The sequence below is a fragment of the Mixophyes fleayi genome, chromosome 3, assembly GCF_038048845.1.
Source record: "Mixophyes fleayi isolate aMixFle1 chromosome 3, aMixFle1.hap1, whole genome shotgun sequence".
In the NCBI taxonomy this organism is placed as follows: domain Eukaryota; kingdom Metazoa; phylum Chordata; class Amphibia; order Anura; family Limnodynastidae; genus Mixophyes; species Mixophyes fleayi.
Window position 1 is genome coordinate 5,803,634 of NC_134404.1, and position 23,638 is coordinate 5,827,271.

Below are 23,638 nucleotides of genomic sequence, written 5' to 3' on the forward strand. Positions count from 1 at the left end.
AAACACAAACAGAATTGAAATATCCATAAAACAGAAAAATTGCTTGTCTAGATAAAGAGATCCACATTTTTATTTCTGGTCTACTTGCTCATCAAAAGTTGTAAAAATTGTCATATTTAATAATTGGTAATACATCATTAAAAGTTTGATTTTTATTTGTTCATTTTGAATTAATTAGCTTCAGAAATAGTTGGGAAAACAGCTTCCTTAGATTTTCCAACTGCAGACGCCTTTACGTCAAGATTAAAAATGCTGGAAAATTTTCAACCTCTTCTGCGTTCTCCAATTTAGCTTGACTTTTTTAATTGATGAAAATTCCAGAAATTGTGGTGACAAATTGTCAAACTTTTGCCCAGTGAGACAAAAATGGATTTCTAGTCAATGGTCCACGCTGCCACCACTATTTCTCACAGTACTCTCTGTTTTTACAATGCATCTTCTATGGGTTCATATCCATGGGATTTCAGAAGTAATATTGTATTTCAGTTCCCATCCGTGGTCTCTTAAACCTGTCCTTTGTATGCTGATTAAGGAAAGCGGAGAAATTCTGGGCACAGAAGCAGACATTATTGGTTTGTAAGCATTTGTGTAGTCTAGTTTCATTCAGAACATCCCTACTGCACCATTAAAAAGTTGTGAACTCTCCCTGGAAACCCATTGATCCACAAGTTCAAGAGTTCTTTTTTTTCACATGACGGATGTGTTACATATAAAATAGGGTTGTCCCACTCGAAATTTGGAAGATGGATGTTGAAATATGGGGTCAGACCAGTTCTGTCCTAATTTTGGATACAGAAATGTTGGGAGGTATATAAATACTGTGGATTTGACCACATCCCATTTCCATAACCAAAGCACAGTTTTTCCTGGATTTTGTTGCTGAGATCAACAGAGCATTAAACAAGTGGTACTGTTGCTGCCATTCAAAAAAGCGTCAACTTCCCATACCGGGAGTTGAACGCGGGCCGCCTGGGTGAAAACCAGGAATCCTAACCGCTAGACCATACGGGACTTTTCTGTTGAGTGTTTCAGCATAGCAGCAGAACAAATATATCATGCTTTGCTGTAATGTATCTTAACTCTCTGTGTATTTCATATTTAACCAGGTGGTGACATGGAGTGGGTTTGGCATGGCCTAAGATGACACTAATTTCATCATCACGCTCCAGACCACTCAGTGATCAGTGAGGTGGGCAATGTTTGATGATGTGATTTGCATCATCACGGCACGTCCCTGACCACTTGCAGATTTGTAAATGCCAATCCAGCAGGATAGGTAACAATGCAATAAATCCATGTGTGATGTCTGGAGGCCACTTTCCAAGAAGTGGAAAAGGTTCTCATTTCCATTTTAATGAGTTGCAAAGAGCTATGGAAAGTATCCCCAGTAACAGAACTCGTGTCTCTATCACCTGCCTCTGCACTGTACTTCAACAGAGCACAGAAACCATAATTGCCCTACTAGAGGCTCAGCAGCATGCAGGATGATTAACAGGCAGCAGAAATGAAAACAAGTTACAGTTTCTCTGACTATTAAAGATAAACAGCATGAGTCATGCATATTTCTGGGTATTTAATATGTCAGAAATTGCCCTCTTAAATGATATGAAAAACTTTCCTTCGAGCCGGAGTTGAACCAGTGACCTAAGGATTTATGTACCAATTTCCTCTACAGTCCTCCGCTCTACCAGCTGAGCTATCGAAGGATTGTGCTTTAGAGGATTTCTGATGTCATGTGCACTACATCTGACTGAGTGAAAACATAAACAGAATTGAATTATCCATAAAACAGAAAAATTGCTTGTCTAGATAAAGAGATCCACATTTTTATTTCTGGTCTACTTGCTCATCAAAAGTTGTAAAAATTGTCATATTTAATAATTGGTAATACATCATTAAAAGTTTGATTTTTTATTTGTTCATTTTGAATTAATTAGCTTCAGAAATAGTTGGGAAAACAGCTTCCTTAGATTTTCCAACTGCAGACGCCTTTACATCAAGATTAAAAATGCTGGAAAATTTTCAACCTCTTCTGCGTTCTCCAATTTAGCTTGACTTTTTTAATTGATGAAAATCCCAGAAATTGTGGTGACAAATTGTCAAACTTTTGCCCAGTGAGACAAAAATGGATTTCTAGTCAATGGTCCACGCTGCCACCACTATTTCTCACAGTACTCTCTGTTTTTACAATGCATCTTCTATGGGTTCAGATCCATGGGATTTCAGAAGTAATATTGTATTTCAGTTCCCATCCGTGGTCTCTTAAACCTGTCCTTTGTATGCTGATTAAGGAAAGCGGAAAAATTCTGGGCACAGAAGCAGACATTATTGGTTTGTAAGCATTTGCGTAGTCTAGTTTCATTCAGAACATCCCTACTGCACCATTAAAAAGTTGTGAACTCTCCCTGGAAACCCATTGATCCACAAGTTCAAGAGTTCTTTTTTTTCACATGAAGGATGTGTTACATATAAAATAGGGTTGTCCCACTCGAAATTTGGAAGATGGATGTTGAAATATGGGGTCAGACCAGTTCTGTCCTAATTTTGGATACAGAAATGTTGGGAGGTAAATAAATACTGTGAATTTGACCACATCCCATTTCCATAACCAAAGCACAGTTTCTCCTGGATTTTGTTGCTGAGATCAACAGAGCAATAAACAAGTGGTACTGTTGCTGCCATTCAAAAAAGCGTCAACTTCCCATACCTGGAGTTGAACCTGGGCCGCCTGGGTGAAAACCAGGAATCCTAACTGCTAGACCATATGGGACTTTTCCGTTGAGTGTTTCAGCATAGCAGCAGAACAAATATATCATGCTTTGCTGTAATGTATCTTAACTCTGTGTATTTCCTATTTAACCAGGTGGTGACATGGAGTGGGTTTGGCATGGCCTAAGATGACACTAATTTCATCATCACGCTCCAGACCACTCAGTGATCAGTGAGGTGGGCAATGTTTGATGATGTGATTTGCATCATCACGGCACGTCCCTGACCACTTGCAGATTTGTAAATGCCAATCCAGCAGGATAGGTAACAATGCAATAAATCCATGTGTGATGTCTGTAGGCCACTTTCCAAGAAGTGGAAAAGGTTCTCATTTCCATTTTAATGAGTTGCAAAGAGCTATGGAAAGTATCCCCAGTAACAGAACTCGTGTCTCTATCACCTGCCTCTGCACTGTACTTCAACAGAGCACAGAAACCATAATTGCCCTACTAGAGGCTCAGCAGCATGCAGGATGATTAACAGGCAGCAGAAATGAAAACAAATTACAGTTTCTCTGACTATTAAAGATAAACAGCATGAGTCATGCATATTTCTGGGTATTTAATATGTCAGAAATTGCCCTCTAAAATGATATGAAAAACTTTCCTTCGAGCCAGAGTTGAACCAGTGACCTAAGGATTTCTGTACCAATTTCCTCTACAGTCCTCCGCACTACCAGCTGAGCTATCGAAGGATTGTGCTTTAGAGGATTTCTGATGTCATGTGCACTACATCTGACTGAGTGAAAACACAAACAAAATTGAATTATCCATAAAACAGAAAAATTGCTTGTCTAGATAAAGAGATCCACATTTTTATTTCTGGTCTACTTGCTCATCAAAAGTTGTAAAAATTGTCATATTTAATAATTGGTAATACATCATTAAAAGTTTGATTTTTATTTGTTCATTTTGAATTAATTAGCTTCAGAAATAGTTGGGAAAACAGCTTCCTTAGATTTTCCAACTGTAGACGCCTTTACGTCAAGATTAAAAATGCTGGAAAATTTTCACCCTCTTCTGCGTTCTCCAATTTAGCTTGACTTTTTTAATTGATGAAAATCCCAGAAATTGTGGTGACAAATTGTCAAACTTTTGCCCAGTGAGACAAAAATGGATTTCTAGTCAATGGTCCACGTTGCCACCACTATTTCTCACAGTACTCTCTGTTTTTACAATGCATCTTCTATGGGTTCAGATCCATGGGATTTCAGAAGTAATATTGTATTTCAGTTCCCATCCATGGTCTCTTAAACCTGTCCTTTGTATGCTGATTAAGGAAAGCGGAGAAATTCTGGGCACAGAAGCAGACATTATTGGTTTGTAAGCATTTGCGTAGTCTAGTTTCATTCAGAACATCCCTACTGCACAATTAAAAAGTTGTGAACTCTCCCTGGAAACCCATTGATCCACAAGTTCAAGAGTTCTTTTTTTTCACATGAAGGATGTGTTACATATAAAATAGGGTTGTCCCACTCGAAATTTGGAAGATGGATGTTGAAATATGGGGTCAGACCAGTTCTGTCCTAATTTTAGATACAGAAATGTTGGGAGGTATATAAATCCTGTGGATTTGACCACATCCCATTTCCATAACCAAAGCACAGTTTTTCCTGGATTTTGTTGCTGAGATCAACAGAGCATTAAACAAGTGGTACTGTTGCTGCCATTCAAAAAAGCTTCAACTTCCCATACCGGGAGTCGAACCCGGGCCGCCTGGGTGAAAACCAGGAATCCTAACTGCTAGACCATATGGGACTTTTCCGTTGAGTGATTCAGCATAGCAGCAGAACAAATATATCATGCTTTGCTGTAATGTATCTTAACTCTGTGTATTTCATATTTAACCAGGTGGTGACATGGAGTAGGTTAGGCATGGCCTAAGATGACACTAATTTCATCATCACGCTCCAGACCACTCAGTGATCAGTGAGGTGGGCAATGTTTGATGATGTGATGTGCATCATCACGGCACGTCCCTGACCACTTGCAGATTTGTAAATGCCAATCCAGCAGGATAGGTAACAATGCAATAAATCCATGTGTGATGTCTGTAGGCCACTTTCCAAGAAGTGGTAAAGGTTCTCATTTCCATTTTAATGAGTTGCAAAGAGCTATGGAAAGTATCCCCAGTAACAGAACTCGTGTCTCTATCACCTGCCTCTGCACTGTACTTCAACAGAGCACAGAAACCATAATTGCCCTACTAGAGGCTCAGCAGCATGCAGGATGATTAACAGGCAGCAGAAATAAAAACAAATTACAGTTTCTCTGACTATTAAAGATAAACAGCATGAGTCATGCATATTTCTGGGTATTTAATATGTCAGAAATTGACCTCTAAAATGATATGAAAAACTTTCCTTCGAGCCAGAGTTGAACCAGTGACCTAAGGATTTCTGTACCAATTTCCTCTACAGTCCTCTGCTCTACCAGCGGAGCTATCGAGGGATTGTGCTTTAGAGGATTTCTGATGTCATGTGCACTACATCTGACTGAGTGAAAACACAAACAAAATTGAATTATCCATAAAACAGAAAAATTGCTTGTCTAGATAAAGAGATCCACATTTTTATTTCTGGTCTACTTGCTCATCAAAAGTTGTAAAAATTGTCATATTTAATAATTGGTAATACATCATTAAAAGTTTGATTTTTATTTGTTCATTTTGAATTAATTAGCTTCAGAAATAGTTGGGAAAACAGCTTCCTTAGATTTTCCAACTGTAGACGCCTTTACGTCAAGATTAAAAATGCTGGAAAATTTTCACCCTCTTCTGCGTTCTCCAATTTAGCTTGACTTTTTTAATTGATGAAAATTCCAGAAATTGTGGTGACAAATTGTCAAACTTTTGCCCAGTGAGACAAAAATGGATTTCTAATCAATGGTCCATGTTGCCACCACTATTTCTCACAGTACTCTCTGTTTTTACAATGCATCTTCTATGGGTTCAGATCCATGGGATTTCAGAAGTAATATTGTATTTCAGTTCCCATCCATGGTCTCTTAAACCTGTCCTTTGTATGCTGATTAAGGAAAGCGGAGAAATTCTGGGCACAGAAGCAGACATTATTGGTTTGTAAGCATTTGCGTAGTCTAGTTTCATTCAGAACATCCCTACTGCACCATTAAAAAGTTGTGAACTCTCCCTGGAAACCCATTGATCCACAAGTTCAAGAGTTCTTTTTTTTCACATGAAGGATGTGTTACATATAAAATAGGGTTGTCCCACTCGAAATTTGGAAGATGGATGTTGAAATATGGGGTCAGACCAGTTCTGTCCTAATTTTGGATACAGAAATGTTGGGAGGTATATAAATCCTGTGGATTTGACCACATCCCATTTCCATAACCAAAGCACAGTTTCTCCTGGATTTTGTTGCTGAGATCAACAGAGCATTAAACAAGTGTTACTGTTGCTGCCATTCAAAAAAGCGTCAACTTCCCATACCGGGAGTCGAACCCGGGCCGCCTGGGTGAAAACCAGGAATCCTAACCGCTAGACCATATGGGACTTTTTGGTTGAGTGCTTCAGCATAGCAGCAGAACAAATATATCATGCTTTGCTGTAATGTATCTTAACTCTCTGTCTATTTCATATTTAACCAGGTGGTGACATGGGGTGGGTTTGGCATGGCCTAAGATGACACTAATTTCATCATCACGCTCCAGACCACTCAGTGATCAGTTAGGTGGGCAATGTTTGATGATGTGATTTGCATCATCACGGCACGTCCCTGACCACTTGCAGATTTGTAAATGCCAATCCAGCAGGATAGGTAACAATGCAATAAATCCATGTGTGATGTCTGGAGGCCACTTTCCAAGAAGTGGAAAAGGTTCTCATTTCCATTTTAATGAGTTGCAAAGAGCTATGGAAAGTATCCCCAGTAACAGAACTCGTGTCTCTATCACCTGCCTCTGCACTGTACTTCAACAGAGCACAGAAACCATAATTGCCCTACTAGAGGCTCAGCAGCATGCAGGATGATTAACAGGCAGCAGAAATGAAAACAAATTACAGTTTCTCTGACTATTAAAGATAAACAGCATGAGTCATGCATATTTCTGGGTATTTAATATGTCAGAAATTGCCCTCTAAAATGATATGAAAAACTTTCCTTTGAGCTGGAGTTGAACCTGTGACCTAAGGATTTCTGTACCAATTTCCTCTACAGTCCTCCACTCTACCAGCTGAGCTATCGAAGGATTGTGTTTTAGAGGATTTCTGATGTCATGTGCACTACATCTGACTGAGTGAAAACACAAACAGAATTGAATTATCCATAAAACAGAAAAATTGCTTGTCTAGATAAAGAGATCCACATTTTTATTTCTGGTCTACTTGCTCATCAAAAGTTGTAAAAATTGTCATATTTAATAATTGGTAATACATCATTAAAAGTTTGATTTTTATTTGTTCATTTTGAATTAATTAGCTTCAGAAATAGTTGGGAAAACAGCTTCCTTAGATTTTCCAACTGCAGACGCCTTTACATCAAGATTAAAAATGCTGGAAAATTTTCAACCTCTTCTGCGTTCTCCAATTTAGCTTGACTTTTTTAATTGATGAAAATTCCAGAAATTGTGGTGACAAATTGTCAAACTTTTGCCCAGTGAGACAAAAATGGATTTCTAGTCAATGGTCCACGCTGCCACCACTATTTCTCACAGTACTCTCTGTTTTTACAATGCATCTTCTATGGGTTCAGATCCATGGGATTTCAGAAGTAATATTGTATTTCAGTTCCCATCCGTGGTGTCTTAAACCTGTCCTTTGTATGCTGATTAAGGAAAGCGGAGAAATTCTTGGCACAGAAGCAGACATTATTGGTTTGTAAGCAATGGCGTAGTCTAGTTTCATTCAGAACATCCCTACTGCACCATTAAAAAGTTGTGAACTCTCCCTGGAAACCCATTGATCCACAAGTTCAAGAGTTCTTTTTTTTCACATGAAGGATGTGTTACATATAAAATAGGGTTGTCCCACTCGAAATTTGGAAGATGGATGTTGAAATATGGGGTCAGACCAGTTCTGTCCTAATTTTGGATACAGAAATGTTGGGAGGCATATAAATCCTGTGGATTTGACCACATCCCATTTCCATAACCAAAGCACAGTTTCTCCTGGATTTTGTTGCTGAGATTAACAGAGCATTAAACAAGTGTTACTGTTGCTGCCATTCAAAAAAGCGTCAACTTCCCATACCGGGAGTAGAACCCGGGCCGCCTGGGTGAAAACCAGGAATCCTAACCGCTAGACCATATGGGACTTTTCGGTTGAGTGCTTCAGCATAGCAGCAGAACAAATATATCATGCTTTGCTGTAATGTATCTTAACTCTCTGTGTATTTCATATTTAACCAGGTGGTGACATGGAGTGGGTTTGGCATGGCCTAAGATGACACTAATTTCATCATCACGCTCCAGACCACTCAGTGATCAGTTAGGTGGGCAATGTTTGATGATGTGATTTGCATCATCACGGCACGTCCCTGACCACTTGCAGATTTGTAAATGCCAATCCAGCAGGATAGGTAACAATGCAATAAATCCATGTGTGATGTCTGGAGGCCACTTTCCAAGAAGTGGAAAAGGTTCTCATTTCCATTTTAATGAGTTGCAAAGAGCTATGGAAAGTATCCGCAGTAACAGAACTCGTGTCTCTATCACCTGCCTCTGCACTGTACTTCAACAGAGCACAGAAACCATAATTGCCCTACTAGAGGCTCAGCAGCATGCAGGATGATTAACAGGCAGCAGAAATGAAAACAAGTTACAGTTTCTCTGACTATTAAAGATAAACAGCATGAGTCATGCATATTTCTGGGTATTTAATATGTCAGAAATTGCCCTCTAAAATGATATGAAAAACTTTCCTTTGAGCCGGAGTTGAACCAGCGACCTAAGGATTTCTGTACCAATTTCCTCTACAGTCCTCTGCTCTACCAGCTGAGCTATCGAAGGATTGTGCTTTGGAGGATTTCTGATGTCATGTGCAGTACATCTGACTGAGTGAAAACACAAACAGAATTGAATTATCCATAAAACAGAAAAATTGCTTGTCTAGATAAAGAGATCCACATTTTTATTTCTGGTCTACTTGCTCATCAAAAGTTGTAAAAATTGTCATATTTAATAATTGGTAATACATCATTAAAAGTTTGATTTTTATTTGTTCATTTTGAATTAATTAGCTTCAGAAATAGTTGGGAAAACAGCTTCCTTAGATTTCCAACTGCAGACGCCTTTACGTCAAGATTAAAAATGCTGGAAAATTTTCAACCTCTTCTGCGTTCTCCAATTTAGCTTGACTTTTTTAATTGATGAAAATTCCAGAAATTGTGGTGACAAATTGTCAAACTTTTGCCCAGTGAGACAAAAATGGATTTCTAGTCAATGGTCCACGCTGCCACCACTATTTCTCACAGTACTCTCTGTTTTTACAATGCATCTTCTATGGGTTCAGATCCATGGGATTTCAGAAGTAATATTATATTTCAGTTCCCATCTGTAAAAATTTCCTCTACAGTGCTCCGCTCTACCAGCTGAGCTATCGAAGGATTGTGCTTTAGAGGATTTCTGATGTCATGTGCACTACATCTGACTGAGTGAAAACACAAACAGAATTGAATTATCCATAAAACAGAAAAAGTGCTTGTCTAGATAAAGAGATCCACATTTTTATTTCTGGTCTACTTGCTCATCAAAAGTTGTAAAAATTGTCATATTTAATAATTGGTAATACATCATTAAAAGTTTGATTTTTATTTGTTCATTTTGAATTAATTAGCTTCAGAAATAGTTGGGAAAACAGCTTCCTTAGATTTTCCAACTGCAGACGCCTTTACGTCAAGATTAAAAATGCTGGAAAATTTTCAACCTCTTCTGCGTTCTCCAATTTAGCTTGACTTTTTTAATTGATGAAAATTCCAGAAATTGTGGTGACAAATTGTCAAACTTTTGCCCAGTGAGACAAAAATGGATTTCTAATCAATGGTCCATGTTGCCACCACTATTTCTCACAGTACTCTCTGTTTTTACAATGCATCTTCTATGGGTTCAGATCCATGGGATTTCAGAAGTAATATTGTATTTCAGTTCCCATCCATGGTCTCTTAAACCTGTCCTTTGTATGCTGATTAAGGAAAGCGGAGAAATTCTGGGCACAGAAGCAGACATTATTGGTTTGTAAGCATTTGCGTAGTCTAGTTTCATTCAGAACATCCCTACTGCACCATTAAAAAGTTGTGAACTCTCCCTGGAAACCCATTGATCCACAAGTTCAAGAGTTCTTTTTTTTCACATGAAGGATGTGTTACATATAAAATAGGGTTGTCCCACTCGAAATTTGGAAGATGGATGTTGAAATATGGGGTCAGACCAGTTCTGTCCTAATTTTGGATACAGAAATGTTGGGAGGTATATAAATCCTGTGGATTTGACCACATCCCATTTCCATAACCAAAGCACAGTTTCTCCTGGATTTTGTTGCTGAGATCAACAGAGCATTAAACAAGTGTTACTGTTGCTGCCATTCAAAAAAGCGTCAACTTCCCATACCGGGAGTCGAACCCGGGCCGCCTGGGTGAAAACCAGGAATCCTAACCGCTAGACCATATGGGACTTTTTGGTTGAGTGCTTCAGCATAGCAGCAGAACAAATATATCATGCTTTGCTGTAATGTATCTTAACTCTCTGTGTATTTCATATTTAACCAGGTGGTGACATGGAGTGGGTTTGGCATGGCCTAAGATGACACTAATTTCATCATCACGCTCCAGACCACTCAGTGATCAGTTAGGTGGGCAATGTTTGATGATGTGATTTGCATCATCACGGCACGTCCCTGACCACTTGCAGATTTGTAAATGCCAATCCAGCAGGATAGGTAACAATGCAATAAATCCATGTGTGATGTCTGGAGGCCACTTTCCAAGAAGTGGAAAAGGTTCTCATTTCCATTTTAATGAGTTGCAAAGAGCTATGGAAAGTATCCCCAGTAACAGAACTCGTGTCTCTATCACCTGCCTCTGCACTGTACTTCAACAGAGCACAGAAACCATAATTGCCCTACTAGAGGCTCAGCAGCATGCAGGATGATTAACAGGCAGCAGAAATGAAAACAAATTACAGTTTCTCTGACTATTAAAGATAAACAGCATGAGTCATGCATATTTCTGGGTATTTAATATGTCAGAAATTGCCCTCTAAAATGATATGAAAAACTTTCCTTTGAGCTGGAGTTGAACCAGTGACCTAAGGATTTCTGTACCAATTTCCTCTACAGTCCTCCACTCTACCAGCTGAGCTATCGAAGGATTGTGTTTTAGAGGATTTCTGATGTCATGTGCACTACATCTGACTGAGTGAAAACACAAACAGAATTGAATTATCCATAAAACAGAAAAATTGCTTGTCTAGATAAAGAGATCCACATTTTTATTTCTGGTCTACTTGCTCATCAAAAGTTGTAAAAATTGTCATATTTAATAATTGGTAATACATCATTAAAAGTTTGATTTTTATTTGTTCATTTTGAATTAATTAGCTTCAGAAATAGTTGGGAAAACAGCTTCCTTAGATTTTCCAACTGCAGACGCCTTTACATCAAGATTAAAAATGCTGGAAAATTTTCAACCTCTTCTGCGTTCTCCAATTTAGCTTGACTTTTTTAATTGATGAAAATTCCAGAAATTGTGGTGACAAATTGTCAAACTTTTGCCCAGTGAGACAAAAATGGATTTCTAGTCAATGGTCCACGCTGCCACCACTATTTCTCACAGTACTCTCTGTTTTTACAATGCATCTTCTATGGGTTCAGATCCATGGGATTTCAGAAGTAATATTGTATTTCAGTTCCCATCCGTGGTGTCTTAAACCTGTCCTTTGTATGCTGATTAAGGAAAGCGGAGAAATTCTTGGCACAGAAGCAGACATTATTGGTTTGTAAGCAATGGCGTAGTCTAGTTTCATTCAGAACATCCCTACTGCACCATTAAAAAGTTGTGAACTCTCCCTGGAAACCCATTGATCCACAAGTTCAAGAGTTCTTTTTTTTCACATGAAGGATGTGTTACATATAAAATAGGGTTGTCCCACTCGAAATTTGGAAGATGGATGTTGAAATATGGGGTCAGACCAGTTCTGTCCTAATTTTGGATACAGAAATGTTGGGAGGTATATAAATCCTGTGGATTTGACCACATCCCATTTCCATAACCAAAGCACAGTTTCTCCTGGATTTTGTTGCTGAGATCAACAGAGCATTAAACAAGTGTTACTGTTGCTGCCATTCAAAAAAGCGTCAACTTCCCATACCGGGAGTCGAACCCGGGCCGCCTGGGTGAAAACCAGGAATCCTAACCGCTAGACCATATGGGACTTTTCGGTTGAGTGCTTCAGCATAGCAGCAGAACAAATATATCATGCTTTGCTGTAATGTATCTTAACTCTCTGTGTATTTCATATTTAACCAGGTGGTGACATGGAGTGGGTTTGGCATGGCCTAAGATGACACTAATTTCATCATCACGCTCCAGACCACTCAGTGATCAGTTAGGTGGGCAATGTTTGATGATGTGATTTGCATCATCACGGCACGTCCCTGACCACTTGCAGATTTGTAAATGCCAATCCAGCAGGATAGGTAACAATGCAATAAATCCATGTGTGATGTCTGGAGGCCACTTTCCAAGAAGTGGAAAAGGTTCTCATTTCCATTTTAATGAGTTGCAAAGAGCTATGGAAAGTATCCGCAGTAACAGAACTCGTGTCTCTATCACCTGCCTCTGCACTGTACTTCAACAGAGCACAGAAACCATAATTGCCCTACTAGAGGCTCAGCAGCATGCAGGATGATTAACAGGCAGCAGAAATGAAAACAAATTACAGTTTCTCTGACTATTAAAGATAAACAGCATGAGTCATGCATATTTCTGGGTATTTAATATGTCAGAAATTGCCCTCTAAAATGATATGAAAAACTTTCCTTTGAGCTGGAGTTGAACCAGTGACCTAAGGATTTCTGTACCAATTTCCTCTACAGTCCTCCACTCTACCAGCTGAGCTATCGAAGGATTGTGTTTTAGAGGATTTCTGATGTCATGTGCACTACATCTGACTGAGTGAAAACACAAACAGAATTGAATTATCCATAAAACAGAAAAATTGCTTGTCTAGATAAAGAGATCCACATTTTTATTTCTGGTCTACTTGCTCATCAAAAGTTGTAAAAATTGTCATATTTAATAATTGGTAATACATCATTAAAAGTTTGATTTTTATTTGTTCATTTTGAATTAATTAGCTTCAGAAATAGTTGGGAAAACAGCTTCCTTAGATTTTCCAACTGCAGACGCCTTTACATCAAGATTAAAAATGCTGGAAAATTTTCAACCTCTTCTGCGTTCTCCAATTTAGCTTGACTTTTTTAATTGATGAAAATTCCAGAAATTGTGGTGACAAATTGTCAAACTTTTGCCCAGTGAGACAAAAATGGATTTCTAGTCAATGGTCCACGCTGCCACCACTATTTCTCACAGTACTCTCTGTTTTTACAATGCATCTTCTATGGGTTCAGATCCATGGGATTTCAGAAGTAATATTGTATTTCAGTTCCCATCCGTGGTGTCTTAAACCTGTCCTTTGTATGCTGATTAAGGAAAGCGGAGAAATTCTTGGCACAGAAGCAGACATTATTGGTTTGTAAGCAATGGCGTAGTCTAGTTTCATTCAGAACATCCCTACTGCACCATTAAAAAGTTGTGAACTCTCCCTGGAAACCCATTGATCCACAAGTTCAAGAGTTCTTTTTTTTCACATGAAGGATGTGTTACATATAAAATAGGGTTGTCCCACTCGAAATTTGGAAGATGGATGTTGAAATATGGGGTCAGACCAGTTCTGTCCTAATTTTGGATACAGAAATGTTGGGAGGCATATAAATCCTGTGGATTTGACCACATCCCATTTCCATAACCAAAGCACAGTTTCTCCTGGATTTTGTTGCTGAGATTAACAGAGCATTAAACAAGTGTTACTGTTGCTGCCATTCAAAAAAGCGTCAACTTCCCATACCGGGAGTAGAACCCGGGCCGCCTGGGTGAAAACCAGGAATCCTAACCGCTAGACCATATGGGACTTTTCGGTTGAGTGCTTCAGCATAGCAGCAGAACAAATATATCATGCTTTGCTGTAATGTATCTTAACTCTCTGTGTATTTCATATTTAACCAGGTGGTGACATGGAGTGGGTTTGGCATGGCCTAAGATGACACTAATTTCATCATCACGCTCCAGACCACTCAGTGATCAGTTAGGTGGGCAATGTTTGATGATGTGATTTGCATCATCACGGCACGTCCCTGACCACTTGCAGATTTGTAAATGCCAATCCAGCAGGATAGGTAACAATGCAATAAATCCATGTGTGATGTCTGGAGGCCACTTTCCAAGAAGTGGAAAAGGTTCTCATTTCCATTTTAATGAGTTGCAAAGAGCTATGGAAAGTATCCGCAGTAACAGAACTCGTGTCTCTATCACCTGCCTCTGCACTGTACTTCAACAGAGCACAGAAACCATAATTGCCCTACTAGAGGCTCAGCAGCATGCAGGATGATTAACAGGCAGCAGAAATGAAAACAAGTTACAGTTTCTCTGACTATTAAAGATAAACAGCATGAGTCATGCATATTTCTGGGTATTTAATATGTCAGAAATTGCCCTCTAAAATGATATGAAAAACTTTCCTTTGAGCCGGAGTTGAACCAGCGACCTAAGGATTTCTGTACCAATTTCCTCTACAGTCCTCTGCTCTACCAGCTGAGCTATCGAAGGATTGTGCTTTGGAGGATTTCTGATGTCATGTGCAGTACATCTGACTGAGTGAAAACACAAACAGAATTGAAGTATCCATAAAACAGAAAAATTGCTTGTCTAGATAAAGAGATCCACATTTTTATTTCTGGTCTACTTGCTCATCAAAAGTTGTAAAAATTGTCATATTTAATAATTGGTAATACATCATTAAAAGTTTGATTTTTATTTGTTCATTTTGAATTAATTAGCTTCAGAAATAGTTGGGAAAACAGCTTCCTTAGATTTCCAACTGCAGACGCCTTTACGTCAAGATTAAAAATGCTGGAAAATTTTCAACCTCTTCTGCGTTCTCCAATTTAGCTTGACTTTTTTAATTGATGAAAATTCCAGAAATTGTGGTGACAAATTGTCAAACTTTTGCCCAGTGAGACAAAAATGGATTTCTAGTCAATGGTCCACGCTGCCACCACTATTTCTCACAGTACTCTCTGTTTTTACAATGCATCTTCTATGGGTTCAGATCCATGGGATTTCAGAAGTAATATTGTATTTCAGTTCCCATCCGTGGTGTCTTAAACCTGTCCTTTGTATGCTGATTAAGGAAAGCGGAGAAATTCTTGGCACAGAAGCAGACATTATTGGTTTGTAAGCAATGGCGTAGTCTAGTTTCATTCAGAACATCCCTACTGCACCATTAAAAAGTTGTGAACTCTCCCTGGAAACCCATTGATCCACAAGTTCAAGAGTTCTTTTTTTTCACATGAAGGATGTGTTACATATAAAATAGGGTTGTCCCACTCGAAATTTGGAAGATGGATGTTGAAATATGGGGTCAGACCAGTTCTGTCCTAATTTTGGATACAGAAATGTTGGGAGGCATATAAATCCTGTGGATTTGACCACATCCCATTTCCATAACCAAAGCACAGTTTCTCCTGGATTTTGTTGCTGAGATTAACAGAGCATTAAACAAGTGTTACTGTTGCTGCCATTCAAAAAAGCGTCAACTTCCCATACCGGGAGTAGAACCCGGGCCGCCTGGGTGAAAACCAGGAATCCTAACCGCTAGACCATATGGGACTTTTCGGTTGAGTGCTTCAGCATAGCAGCAGAACAAATATATCATGCTTTGCTGTAATGTATCTTAACTCTCTGTGTATTTCATATTTAACCAGGTGGTGACATGGAGTGGGTTTGGCATGGCCTAAGATGACACTAATTTCATCATCACGCTCCAGACCACTCAGTGATCAGTTAGGTGGGCAATGTTTGATGATGTGATTTGCATCATCACGGCACGTCCCTGACCACTTGCAGATTTGTAAATGCCAATCCAGCAGGATAGGTAACAATGCAATAAATCCATGTGTGATGTCTGGAGGCCACTTTCCAAGAAGTGGAAAAGGTTCTCATTTCCATTTTAATGAGTTGCAAAGAGCTATGGAAAGTATCCGCAGTAACAGAACTCGTGTCTCTATCACCTGCCTCTGCACTGTACTTCAACAGAGCACAGAAACCATAATTGCCCTACTAGAGGCTCAGCAGCATGCAGGATGATTAACAGGCAGCAGAAATGAAAACAAGTTACAGTTTCTCTGACTATTAAAGATAAACAGCATGAGTCATGCATATTTCTGGGTATTTAATATGTCAGAAATTGCCCTCTAAAATGATATGAAAAACTTTCCTTTGAGCCGGAGTTGAACCAGCGACCTAAGGATTTCTGTACCAATTTCCTCTACAGTCCTCTGCTCTACCAGCTGAGCTATCGAAGGATTGTGCTTTGGAGGATTTCTGATGTCATGTGCAGTACATCTGACTGAGTGAAAACACAAACAGAATTGAAGTATCCATAAAACAGAAAAATTGCTTGTCTAGATAAAGAGATCCACATTTTTATTTCTGGTCTACTTGCTCATCAAAAGTTGTAAAAATTGTCATATTTAATAATTGGTAATACATCATTAAAAGTTTGATTTTTATTTGTTCATTTTGAATTAATTAGCTTCAGAAATAGTTGGGAAAACAGCTTCCTTAGATTTCCAACTGCAGACGCCTTTACGTCAAGATTAAAAATGCTGGAAAATTTTCAACCTCTTCTGCGTTCTCCAATTTAGCTTGACTTTTTTAATTGATGAAAATTCCAGAAATTGTGGTGACAAATTGTCAAACTTTTGCCCAGTGAGACAAAAATGGATTTCTAGTCAATGGTCCACGCTGCCACCACTATTTCTCACAGTACTCTCTGTTTTTACAATGCATCTTCTATGGGTTCAGATCCATGGGATTTCAGAAGTAATATTATATTTCAGTTCCCATCTGTAAAAATTTCCTCTACAGTCCTCCGCTCTACCAGCTGAGCTATCGAAGGATTGTGCTTTAGAGGATTTCTGATGTCATGTGCACTACATCTGACTGAGTGAAAACACAAACAGAATTGAATTATCCATAAAACAGAAAAAGTGCTTGTCTAGATAAAGAGATCCACATTTTTATTTCTGGTCTACTTGCTCATCAAAAGTTGTAAAAATTGTCATATTTAATAATTGGTAATACATCATTAAAAGTTTGATTTTTATTTGTTCATTTTGAATTAATTAGCTTCAGAAATAGTTGGGAAAACAGCTTCCTTAGATTTTCCAACTGCAGACGCCTTTACGTCAAGATTAAAAATGCTGGAAAATTTTCAACCTCTTCTGCGTTCTCCAATTTAGCTTGACTTTTTTAATTGATGAAAATTCCAGAAATTGTGGTGACAAATTGTCAAACTTTTGCCCAGTGAGACAAAAATGGATTTCTAATCAATGGTCCATGTTGCCACCACTATTTCTCACAGTACTCTCTGTTTTTACAATGCATCTTCTATGGGTTCAGATCCATGGGATTTCAGAAGTAATATTGTATTTCAGTTCCCATCCATGGTCTCTTAAACCTGTCCTTTGTATGCTGATTAAGGAAAGCGGAGAAATTCTGGGCACAGAAGCAGACATTATTGGTTTGTAAGCATTTGCGTAGTCTAGTTTCATTCAGAACATCCCTACTGCACCATTAAAAAGTTGTGAACTCTCCCTGGAAACCCATTGATTCACAAGTTCAAGAGTTCTTTTTTTTCACATGAAGGATGTGTTACATATAAAATAGGGTTGTCCCACTCGAAATTTGGAAGATGGATGTTGAAATATGGGGTCAGACCAGTTCTGTCCTAATTTTGGATACAGAAATGTTGGGAGGTATATAAATCCTGTGGATTTGACCACATCCCATTTCCATAACCAAAGCACAGTTTCTCCTGGATTTTGTTGCTGAGATCAACAGAGCATTAAACAAGTGTTACTGTTGCTGCCATTCAAAAAAGCGTCAACTTCCCATACCGGGAGTCGAACCCGGGCCGCCTGGGTGAAAACCAGGAATCCTAACCGCTAGACCATATGGGACTTTTTGGTTGAGTGCTTCAGCATAGCAGCAGAACAAATATATCATGCTTTGCTGTAATGTATCTTAACTCTCTGTCTATTTCATATTTAACCAGGTGGTGACATGGAGTGGGTTTGGCATGGCCTAAGATGACACTAATTTCATCATCACGCTCCAGACCACTCAGTGATCAGTTAGGTGGGCAATGTTTGATGATGTGATTTGCATCATCACGGCACGTCCCTGACCACTTGCAGATTTGTAAATGCCAATCCAGCAGGATAGGTAACAATGCAATAAATCCATGTGTGATGTCTGGAGGCCACTTTCCAAGAAGTGGAAAAGGTTCTCATTTCCATTTTAATGAGTTGCAAAGAGCTATGGAAAGTATCCCCAGTAACAGAACTCGTGTCTCTATCACCTGCCTCTGCACTGTACTTCAACAGAGCACAGAAACCATAATTGCCCTACTAGAGGCTCAGCAGCATGCAGGATGATTAACAGGCAGCAGAAATGAAAACAAATTACAGTTTCTCTGACTATTAAAGATAAACAGCATGAGTCATGCATATTTCTGGGTATTTAATATGTCAGAAATTGCCCTCTAAAATGATATGAAAAACTTTCCTTTGAGCTGGAGTTGAACCAGTGACCTAAGGATTTCTGTACCAATTTCCTCTACAGTCCTCCACTCTACCAGCTGAGCTATCGAAGGATTGTGTTTTAGAGGATTTCTGATGTCATGTGCACTACATCTGACTGAGTGAAAACACAAACAGAATTGAATTATCCATAAAACAGAAAAATTGCTTGTCTAGATTAAGAGATCCACATTTTTATTTCTGGTCTACTTGCTCATCAAAAGTTGTAAAAATTGTCATATTTAATAATTGGTAATACATCATTAAAAGTTTGATTTTTATTTGTTCATTTTGAATTAATTAGCTTCAGAAATAGTTGGGAAAACAGCTTCCTTAGATTTTCCAACTGCAGACGCCTTTACATCAAGATTAAAAATGCTGGAAAATTTTCAACCTCTTCTGCGTTCTCCAATTTAGCTTGACTTTTTTAATTGATGAAAATTCCAGAAATTGTGGTGACAAATTGTCAAACTTTTGCCCAGTGAGACAAAAATGGATTTCTAGTCAATGGTCCACGCTGCCACCACTATTTCTCACAGTACTCTCTGTTTTTACAATGCATCTTCTATGGGTTCAGATCCATGGGATTTCAGAAGTAATATTGTATTTCAGTTCCCATCCGTGGTGTCTTAAACCTGTCCTTTGTATGCTGATTAAGGAAAGCGGAGAAATTCTTGGCACAGAAGCAGACATTATTGGTTTGTAAGCAATGGCGTAGTCTAGTTTCATTCAGAACATCCCTACTGCACCATTAAAAAGTTGTGAACTCTCCCTGGAAACCCATTGATCCACAAGTTCAAGAGTTCTTTTTTTTCACATGAAGGATGTGTTACATATAAAATAGGGTTGTCCCACTCGAAATTTGGAAGATGGATGTTGAAATATGGGGTCAGACCAGTTCTGTCCTAATTTTGGATACAGAAATGTTGGGAGGCATATAAATCCTGTGGATTTGACCACATCCCATTTCCATAACCAAAGCACAGTTTCTCCTGGATTTTGTTGCTGAGATTAACAGAGCATTAAACAAGTGTTACTGTTGCTGCCATTCAAAAAAGCGTCAACTTCCCATACCGGGAGTAGAACCCGGGCCGCCTGGGTGAAAACCAGGAATCCTAACCGCTAGACCATATGGGACTTTTCGGTTGAGTGCTTCAGCATAGCAGCAGAACAAATATATCATGCTTTGCTGTAATGTATCTTAACTCTCTGTGTATTTCATATTTAACCAGGTGGTGACATGGAGTGGGTTTGGCATGGCCTAAGATGACACTAATTTCATCATCACGCTCCAGACCACTCAGTGATCAGTTAGGTGGGCAATGTTTGATGATGTGATTTGCATCATCACGGCACGTCCCTGACCACTTGCAGATTTGTAAATGCCAATCCAGCAGGATAGGTAACAATGCAATAAATCCATGTGTGATGTCTGGAGGCCACTTTCCAAGAAGTGGAAAAGGTTCTCATTTCCATTTTAATGAGTTGCAAAGAGCTATGGAAAGTATCCCCAGTAACAGAACTCGTGTCTCTATCACCTGCCTCTGCACTGTACTTCAACAGAGCACAGAAACCATAATTGCCCTACTAGAGGCTCAGCAGCATGCAGGATGATTAACAGGCAGCAGAAATGAAAACAAGTTACAGTTTCTCTGACTATTAAAGATAAACAGCATGAGTCATGCATATTTCTGGGTATTTAATATGTCAGAAATTGCCCTCTAAAATGATATGAAAAACTTTCCTTTGAGCTGGAGTTGAACCAGCGACCTAAGGATTTCTGTACCAATTTCCTCTACAGTCCTCTGCTCTACCAGCTGAGCTATCGAAGGATTGTGCTTTGGAGGATTTCTGATGTCATGTGCAGTACATCTGACTGAGTGAAAACACAAACAGAATTGAATTATCCATAAAACAGAAAAATTGCTTGTCTAGATAAAGAGATCCACATTTTTATTTCTGGTCTACTTGCTCATCAAAAGTTGTAAAAATTGTCATATTTAATAATTGGTAATACATCATTAAAAGTTTGATTTTTATTTGTTCATTTTGAATTAATTAGCTTCAGAAATAGTTGGGAAAACAGCTTCCTTAGATTTTCCAACTGCAGACGCCTTTACGTCAAGATTAAAAATGCTGGAAAATTTTCAACCTCTTCTGCGTTCTCCAATTTAGCTTGACTTTTTTAATTGATGAAAATTCCAGAAATTGTGGTGACAAATTGTCAAACTTTTGCCCAGTGAGACAAAAATGGATTTCTAGTCAATGGTCCACGCTGCCACCACTATTTCTCACAGTACTCTCTGTTTTTACAATGCATCTTCTATGGGTTCAGATCCATGGGATTTCAGAAGTAATATTGTATTTCAGTTCCCATCCGTGGTCTCTTAAACCTGTCCTTTGTATGCTGATTAAGGAAAGCGGAGAAATTCTTGGCACAGAAGCAGACATTATTGGTTTGTAAGCATTGGTGTAGTCTAGTTTCATTCAGAACATCCCTACTGCACCATTAAAAAGTTGTGAACTCTCCCTGGAAACCCATTGATCCACAAGTTCAAGAGTTCTTTTTTTTCACATGAAGGATGTGTTACATATAAAATAGGGTTGTCCCACTCGAAATTTGGAAGATGGATGTTGAAATATGGGGTCAGACCAGTTCTGTCCTAATTTTGGATACAGAAATGTTGGGAGGTATATAAATCCTGTGGATTTGACCACATCCCATTTCCATAACCAAAGCACAGTTTCTCCTGGATTTTGTTGCTGAGATCAACAGAGCATTAAACAAGTGTTACTGTTGCTGCCATTCAAAAAAGCGTCAACTTCCCATACCGGGAGTCGAACCCAGGCCGCCTGGGTGAAAACCAGGAATCCTAACCGCTAGACCATATGGGACTTTTCGGTTGAGTGCTTCAGCATAGCAGCAGAACAAATATATCATGCTTTGCTGTAATGTATCTTAACTCTCTGTGTATTTCATATTTAACCAGGTGGTGACATGGAGTGGGTTTGGCATGGCCTAAGATGACACTAATTTCATCATCACGCTCCAGACCACTCAGTGATCAGTTAGGTGGGCAATGTTTGATGATGTGATTTGCATCATCACGGCATGTCCCTGACCACTTGCAGATTTGTAAATGCCAATCCAGCAGGATAGGTAACAATGCAATAAATCCATGTGTGATGTCTGGAGGCCACTTTCCAAGAAGTGGAAAAGGTTCTCATTTCCATTTTAATGAGTTGCAAAGAGCTATGGAAAGTATCCCCAGTAACAGAACTCGTGTCTCTATCACCTGCCTCTGCACTGTACTTCAACAGAGCACAGAAACCATAATTGCCCTACTAGAGGCTCAGCAGCATGCAGGATGATTAACAGGCAGCAGAAATGAAAACAAGTTACAGTTTCTCTGACTATTAAAGATAAACAGCATGAGTCATGCATATTTCTGGGTATTTAATATGTCAGAAATTGCCCTCTAAAATGATATGAAAAACTTTCCTTCGAGGCGGAGTTGAACCAGCGACCTAAGGATTTCTGTACCAATTTCCTCTACAGTCCTCTGCTCTACCAGCTGAGCTATCGAAGGATTGTGCTTTGGAGGGTTTCTGATGTCATGTGCACTACATCTGACTGAGTGAAAACACAAACAGAATTGAATTATCCATAAAACAGAAAAATTGCTTGTCTAGATAAAGAGATCCACATTTTTATTTCTGGTCTACTTGCTCATCAAAAGTTGTAAAAATTGTCATATTTAATAATTGGTAATACATCATTAAAAGTTTGATTTTTATTTGTTCATTTTGAATTAATTAGCTTCAGAAATAGTTGGGAAAACAGCTTCCTTAGATTTTCCAACTGCAGACGCCTTTACGTCAAGATTAAAAATGCTGGAAAATTTTCAACCTCTTCTGCGTTCTCCAATTTAGCTTGACTTTTTTAATTGATGAAAATTCCAGAAATTGTGGTGACAAATTGTCAAACTTTTGCCCAGTGAGACAAAAATGGATTTCTAGTCAATGGTCCACGCTGCCACCACTATTTCTCACAGTACTCTCTGTTTTTACAATGCATCTTCTATGGGTTCAGATCCATGGGATTTCAGAAGTAATATTGTATTTCAGTTCCTATCTGTAAAAATTTCCTCTACAGTCCTCCGCTCTACCAGCTGAGCTATCGAAGGATTGTGCTTTAGAGGATTTCTGATGTCATGTGCACTACATCTGACTGAGTGAAAACACAAACAGAATTGAATTATCCATAAAACAGAAAAATTGCTTGTCTAGATAAAGAGATCCACATTTTTATTTCTGGTCTACTTGCTCATCAAAAGTTGTAAAAATTGTCATATTTAATAATTGGTAATACATCATTAAAAGTTTGATTTTTATTTGTTCATTTTGAATTAATTAGCTTCAGAAATAGTTGGGAAAACAGCTTCCTTAGATTTTCCAACTGCAGACGCCTTTACGTCAAGATTAAAAATGCTGGAAAATTTTCAACCTCTTCTGCGTTCTCCAATTTAGCTTGACTTTTTTAATTGATGAAAATTCCAGAAATTGTGGTGACAAATTGTCAAACTTTTGCCCAGTGAGACAAAAATGGATTTCTAGTCAATGGTCCACGCTGCCACCATTATTTCTCACAGTACTCTCTGTTTTTACAATGCATCTTCTATGGGTTCAGATCCATGGGATTTCAGAAGTAATATTATATTTCAGTTCCCATCTGTAAAAATTTCCTCTACAGTCCTCCGCTCTACCAGCTGAGCTATCGAAGGATTGTGCTTTAGAGGATTTCTGATGTCATGTGCACTACATCTGACTGAGTGAAAACACAAACAGAATTGAATTATCCATAAAACAGAAAAATTGCTTGTCTAGATAAAGAGATCCACATTTTTATTTCTGGTCTACTTGCTCATCAAAAGTTGTAAAAATTGTCATATTTAATAATTGGTAATACATCATTAAAAGTTTGATTTTTATTTGT

At 38.6% G+C, this 23,638-nt stretch overlaps 11 non-coding genes across 11 annotated transcripts; all 11 read right to left on the minus strand.

Moving 5' to 3' along the window:
- Positions 1-1,616: 1,616 nt before the first annotated feature.
- On the minus strand, positions 1,617-1,706 carry TRNAY-GUA (transfer RNA tyrosine (anticodon GUA)). The gene is given in 2 exon segments: positions 1,617-1,652; positions 1,670-1,706. It is a non-coding gene; the product is annotated as a tRNA-Tyr (tRNA).
- Positions 1,707-4,454: 2,748 nt separating this feature from the next.
- On the minus strand, positions 4,455-4,526 carry TRNAE-UUC (transfer RNA glutamic acid (anticodon UUC)). The gene has a single exon. It is a non-coding gene; the product is annotated as a tRNA-Glu (tRNA).
- A 1,684-nt stretch (positions 4,527-6,210) lies between these two features.
- Positions 6,211-6,282, minus strand: TRNAE-UUC (transfer RNA glutamic acid (anticodon UUC)). Its single transcript has one exon. It is a non-coding gene; the product is annotated as a tRNA-Glu (tRNA).
- A 1,686-nt stretch (positions 6,283-7,968) lies between these two features.
- Positions 7,969-8,040, minus strand: TRNAE-UUC (transfer RNA glutamic acid (anticodon UUC)). The gene has a single exon. It is a non-coding gene; the product is annotated as a tRNA-Glu (tRNA).
- A 2,282-nt stretch (positions 8,041-10,322) lies between these two features.
- Positions 10,323-10,394, minus strand: TRNAE-UUC (transfer RNA glutamic acid (anticodon UUC)). Its single transcript has one exon. It is a non-coding gene; the product is annotated as a tRNA-Glu (tRNA).
- Positions 10,395-12,080: 1,686 nt separating this feature from the next.
- TRNAE-UUC (transfer RNA glutamic acid (anticodon UUC)) lies at positions 12,081-12,152 on the minus strand. The gene has a single exon. It is a non-coding gene; the product is annotated as a tRNA-Glu (tRNA).
- Positions 12,153-13,838: 1,686 nt separating this feature from the next.
- On the minus strand, positions 13,839-13,910 carry TRNAE-UUC (transfer RNA glutamic acid (anticodon UUC)). Its single transcript has one exon. It is a non-coding gene; the product is annotated as a tRNA-Glu (tRNA).
- Positions 13,911-15,595: 1,685 nt separating this feature from the next.
- TRNAE-UUC (transfer RNA glutamic acid (anticodon UUC)) lies at positions 15,596-15,667 on the minus strand. Its single transcript has one exon. It is a non-coding gene; the product is annotated as a tRNA-Glu (tRNA).
- Positions 15,668-17,949: 2,282 nt separating this feature from the next.
- On the minus strand, positions 17,950-18,021 carry TRNAE-UUC (transfer RNA glutamic acid (anticodon UUC)). The gene has a single exon. It is a non-coding gene; the product is annotated as a tRNA-Glu (tRNA).
- A 1,686-nt stretch (positions 18,022-19,707) lies between these two features.
- Positions 19,708-19,779, minus strand: TRNAE-UUC (transfer RNA glutamic acid (anticodon UUC)). Its single transcript has one exon. It is a non-coding gene; the product is annotated as a tRNA-Glu (tRNA).
- Positions 19,780-21,465: 1,686 nt separating this feature from the next.
- TRNAE-UUC (transfer RNA glutamic acid (anticodon UUC)) lies at positions 21,466-21,537 on the minus strand. Its single transcript has one exon. It is a non-coding gene; the product is annotated as a tRNA-Glu (tRNA).
- Between the last annotated feature and the right edge of the window lie 2,101 nt (positions 21,538-23,638).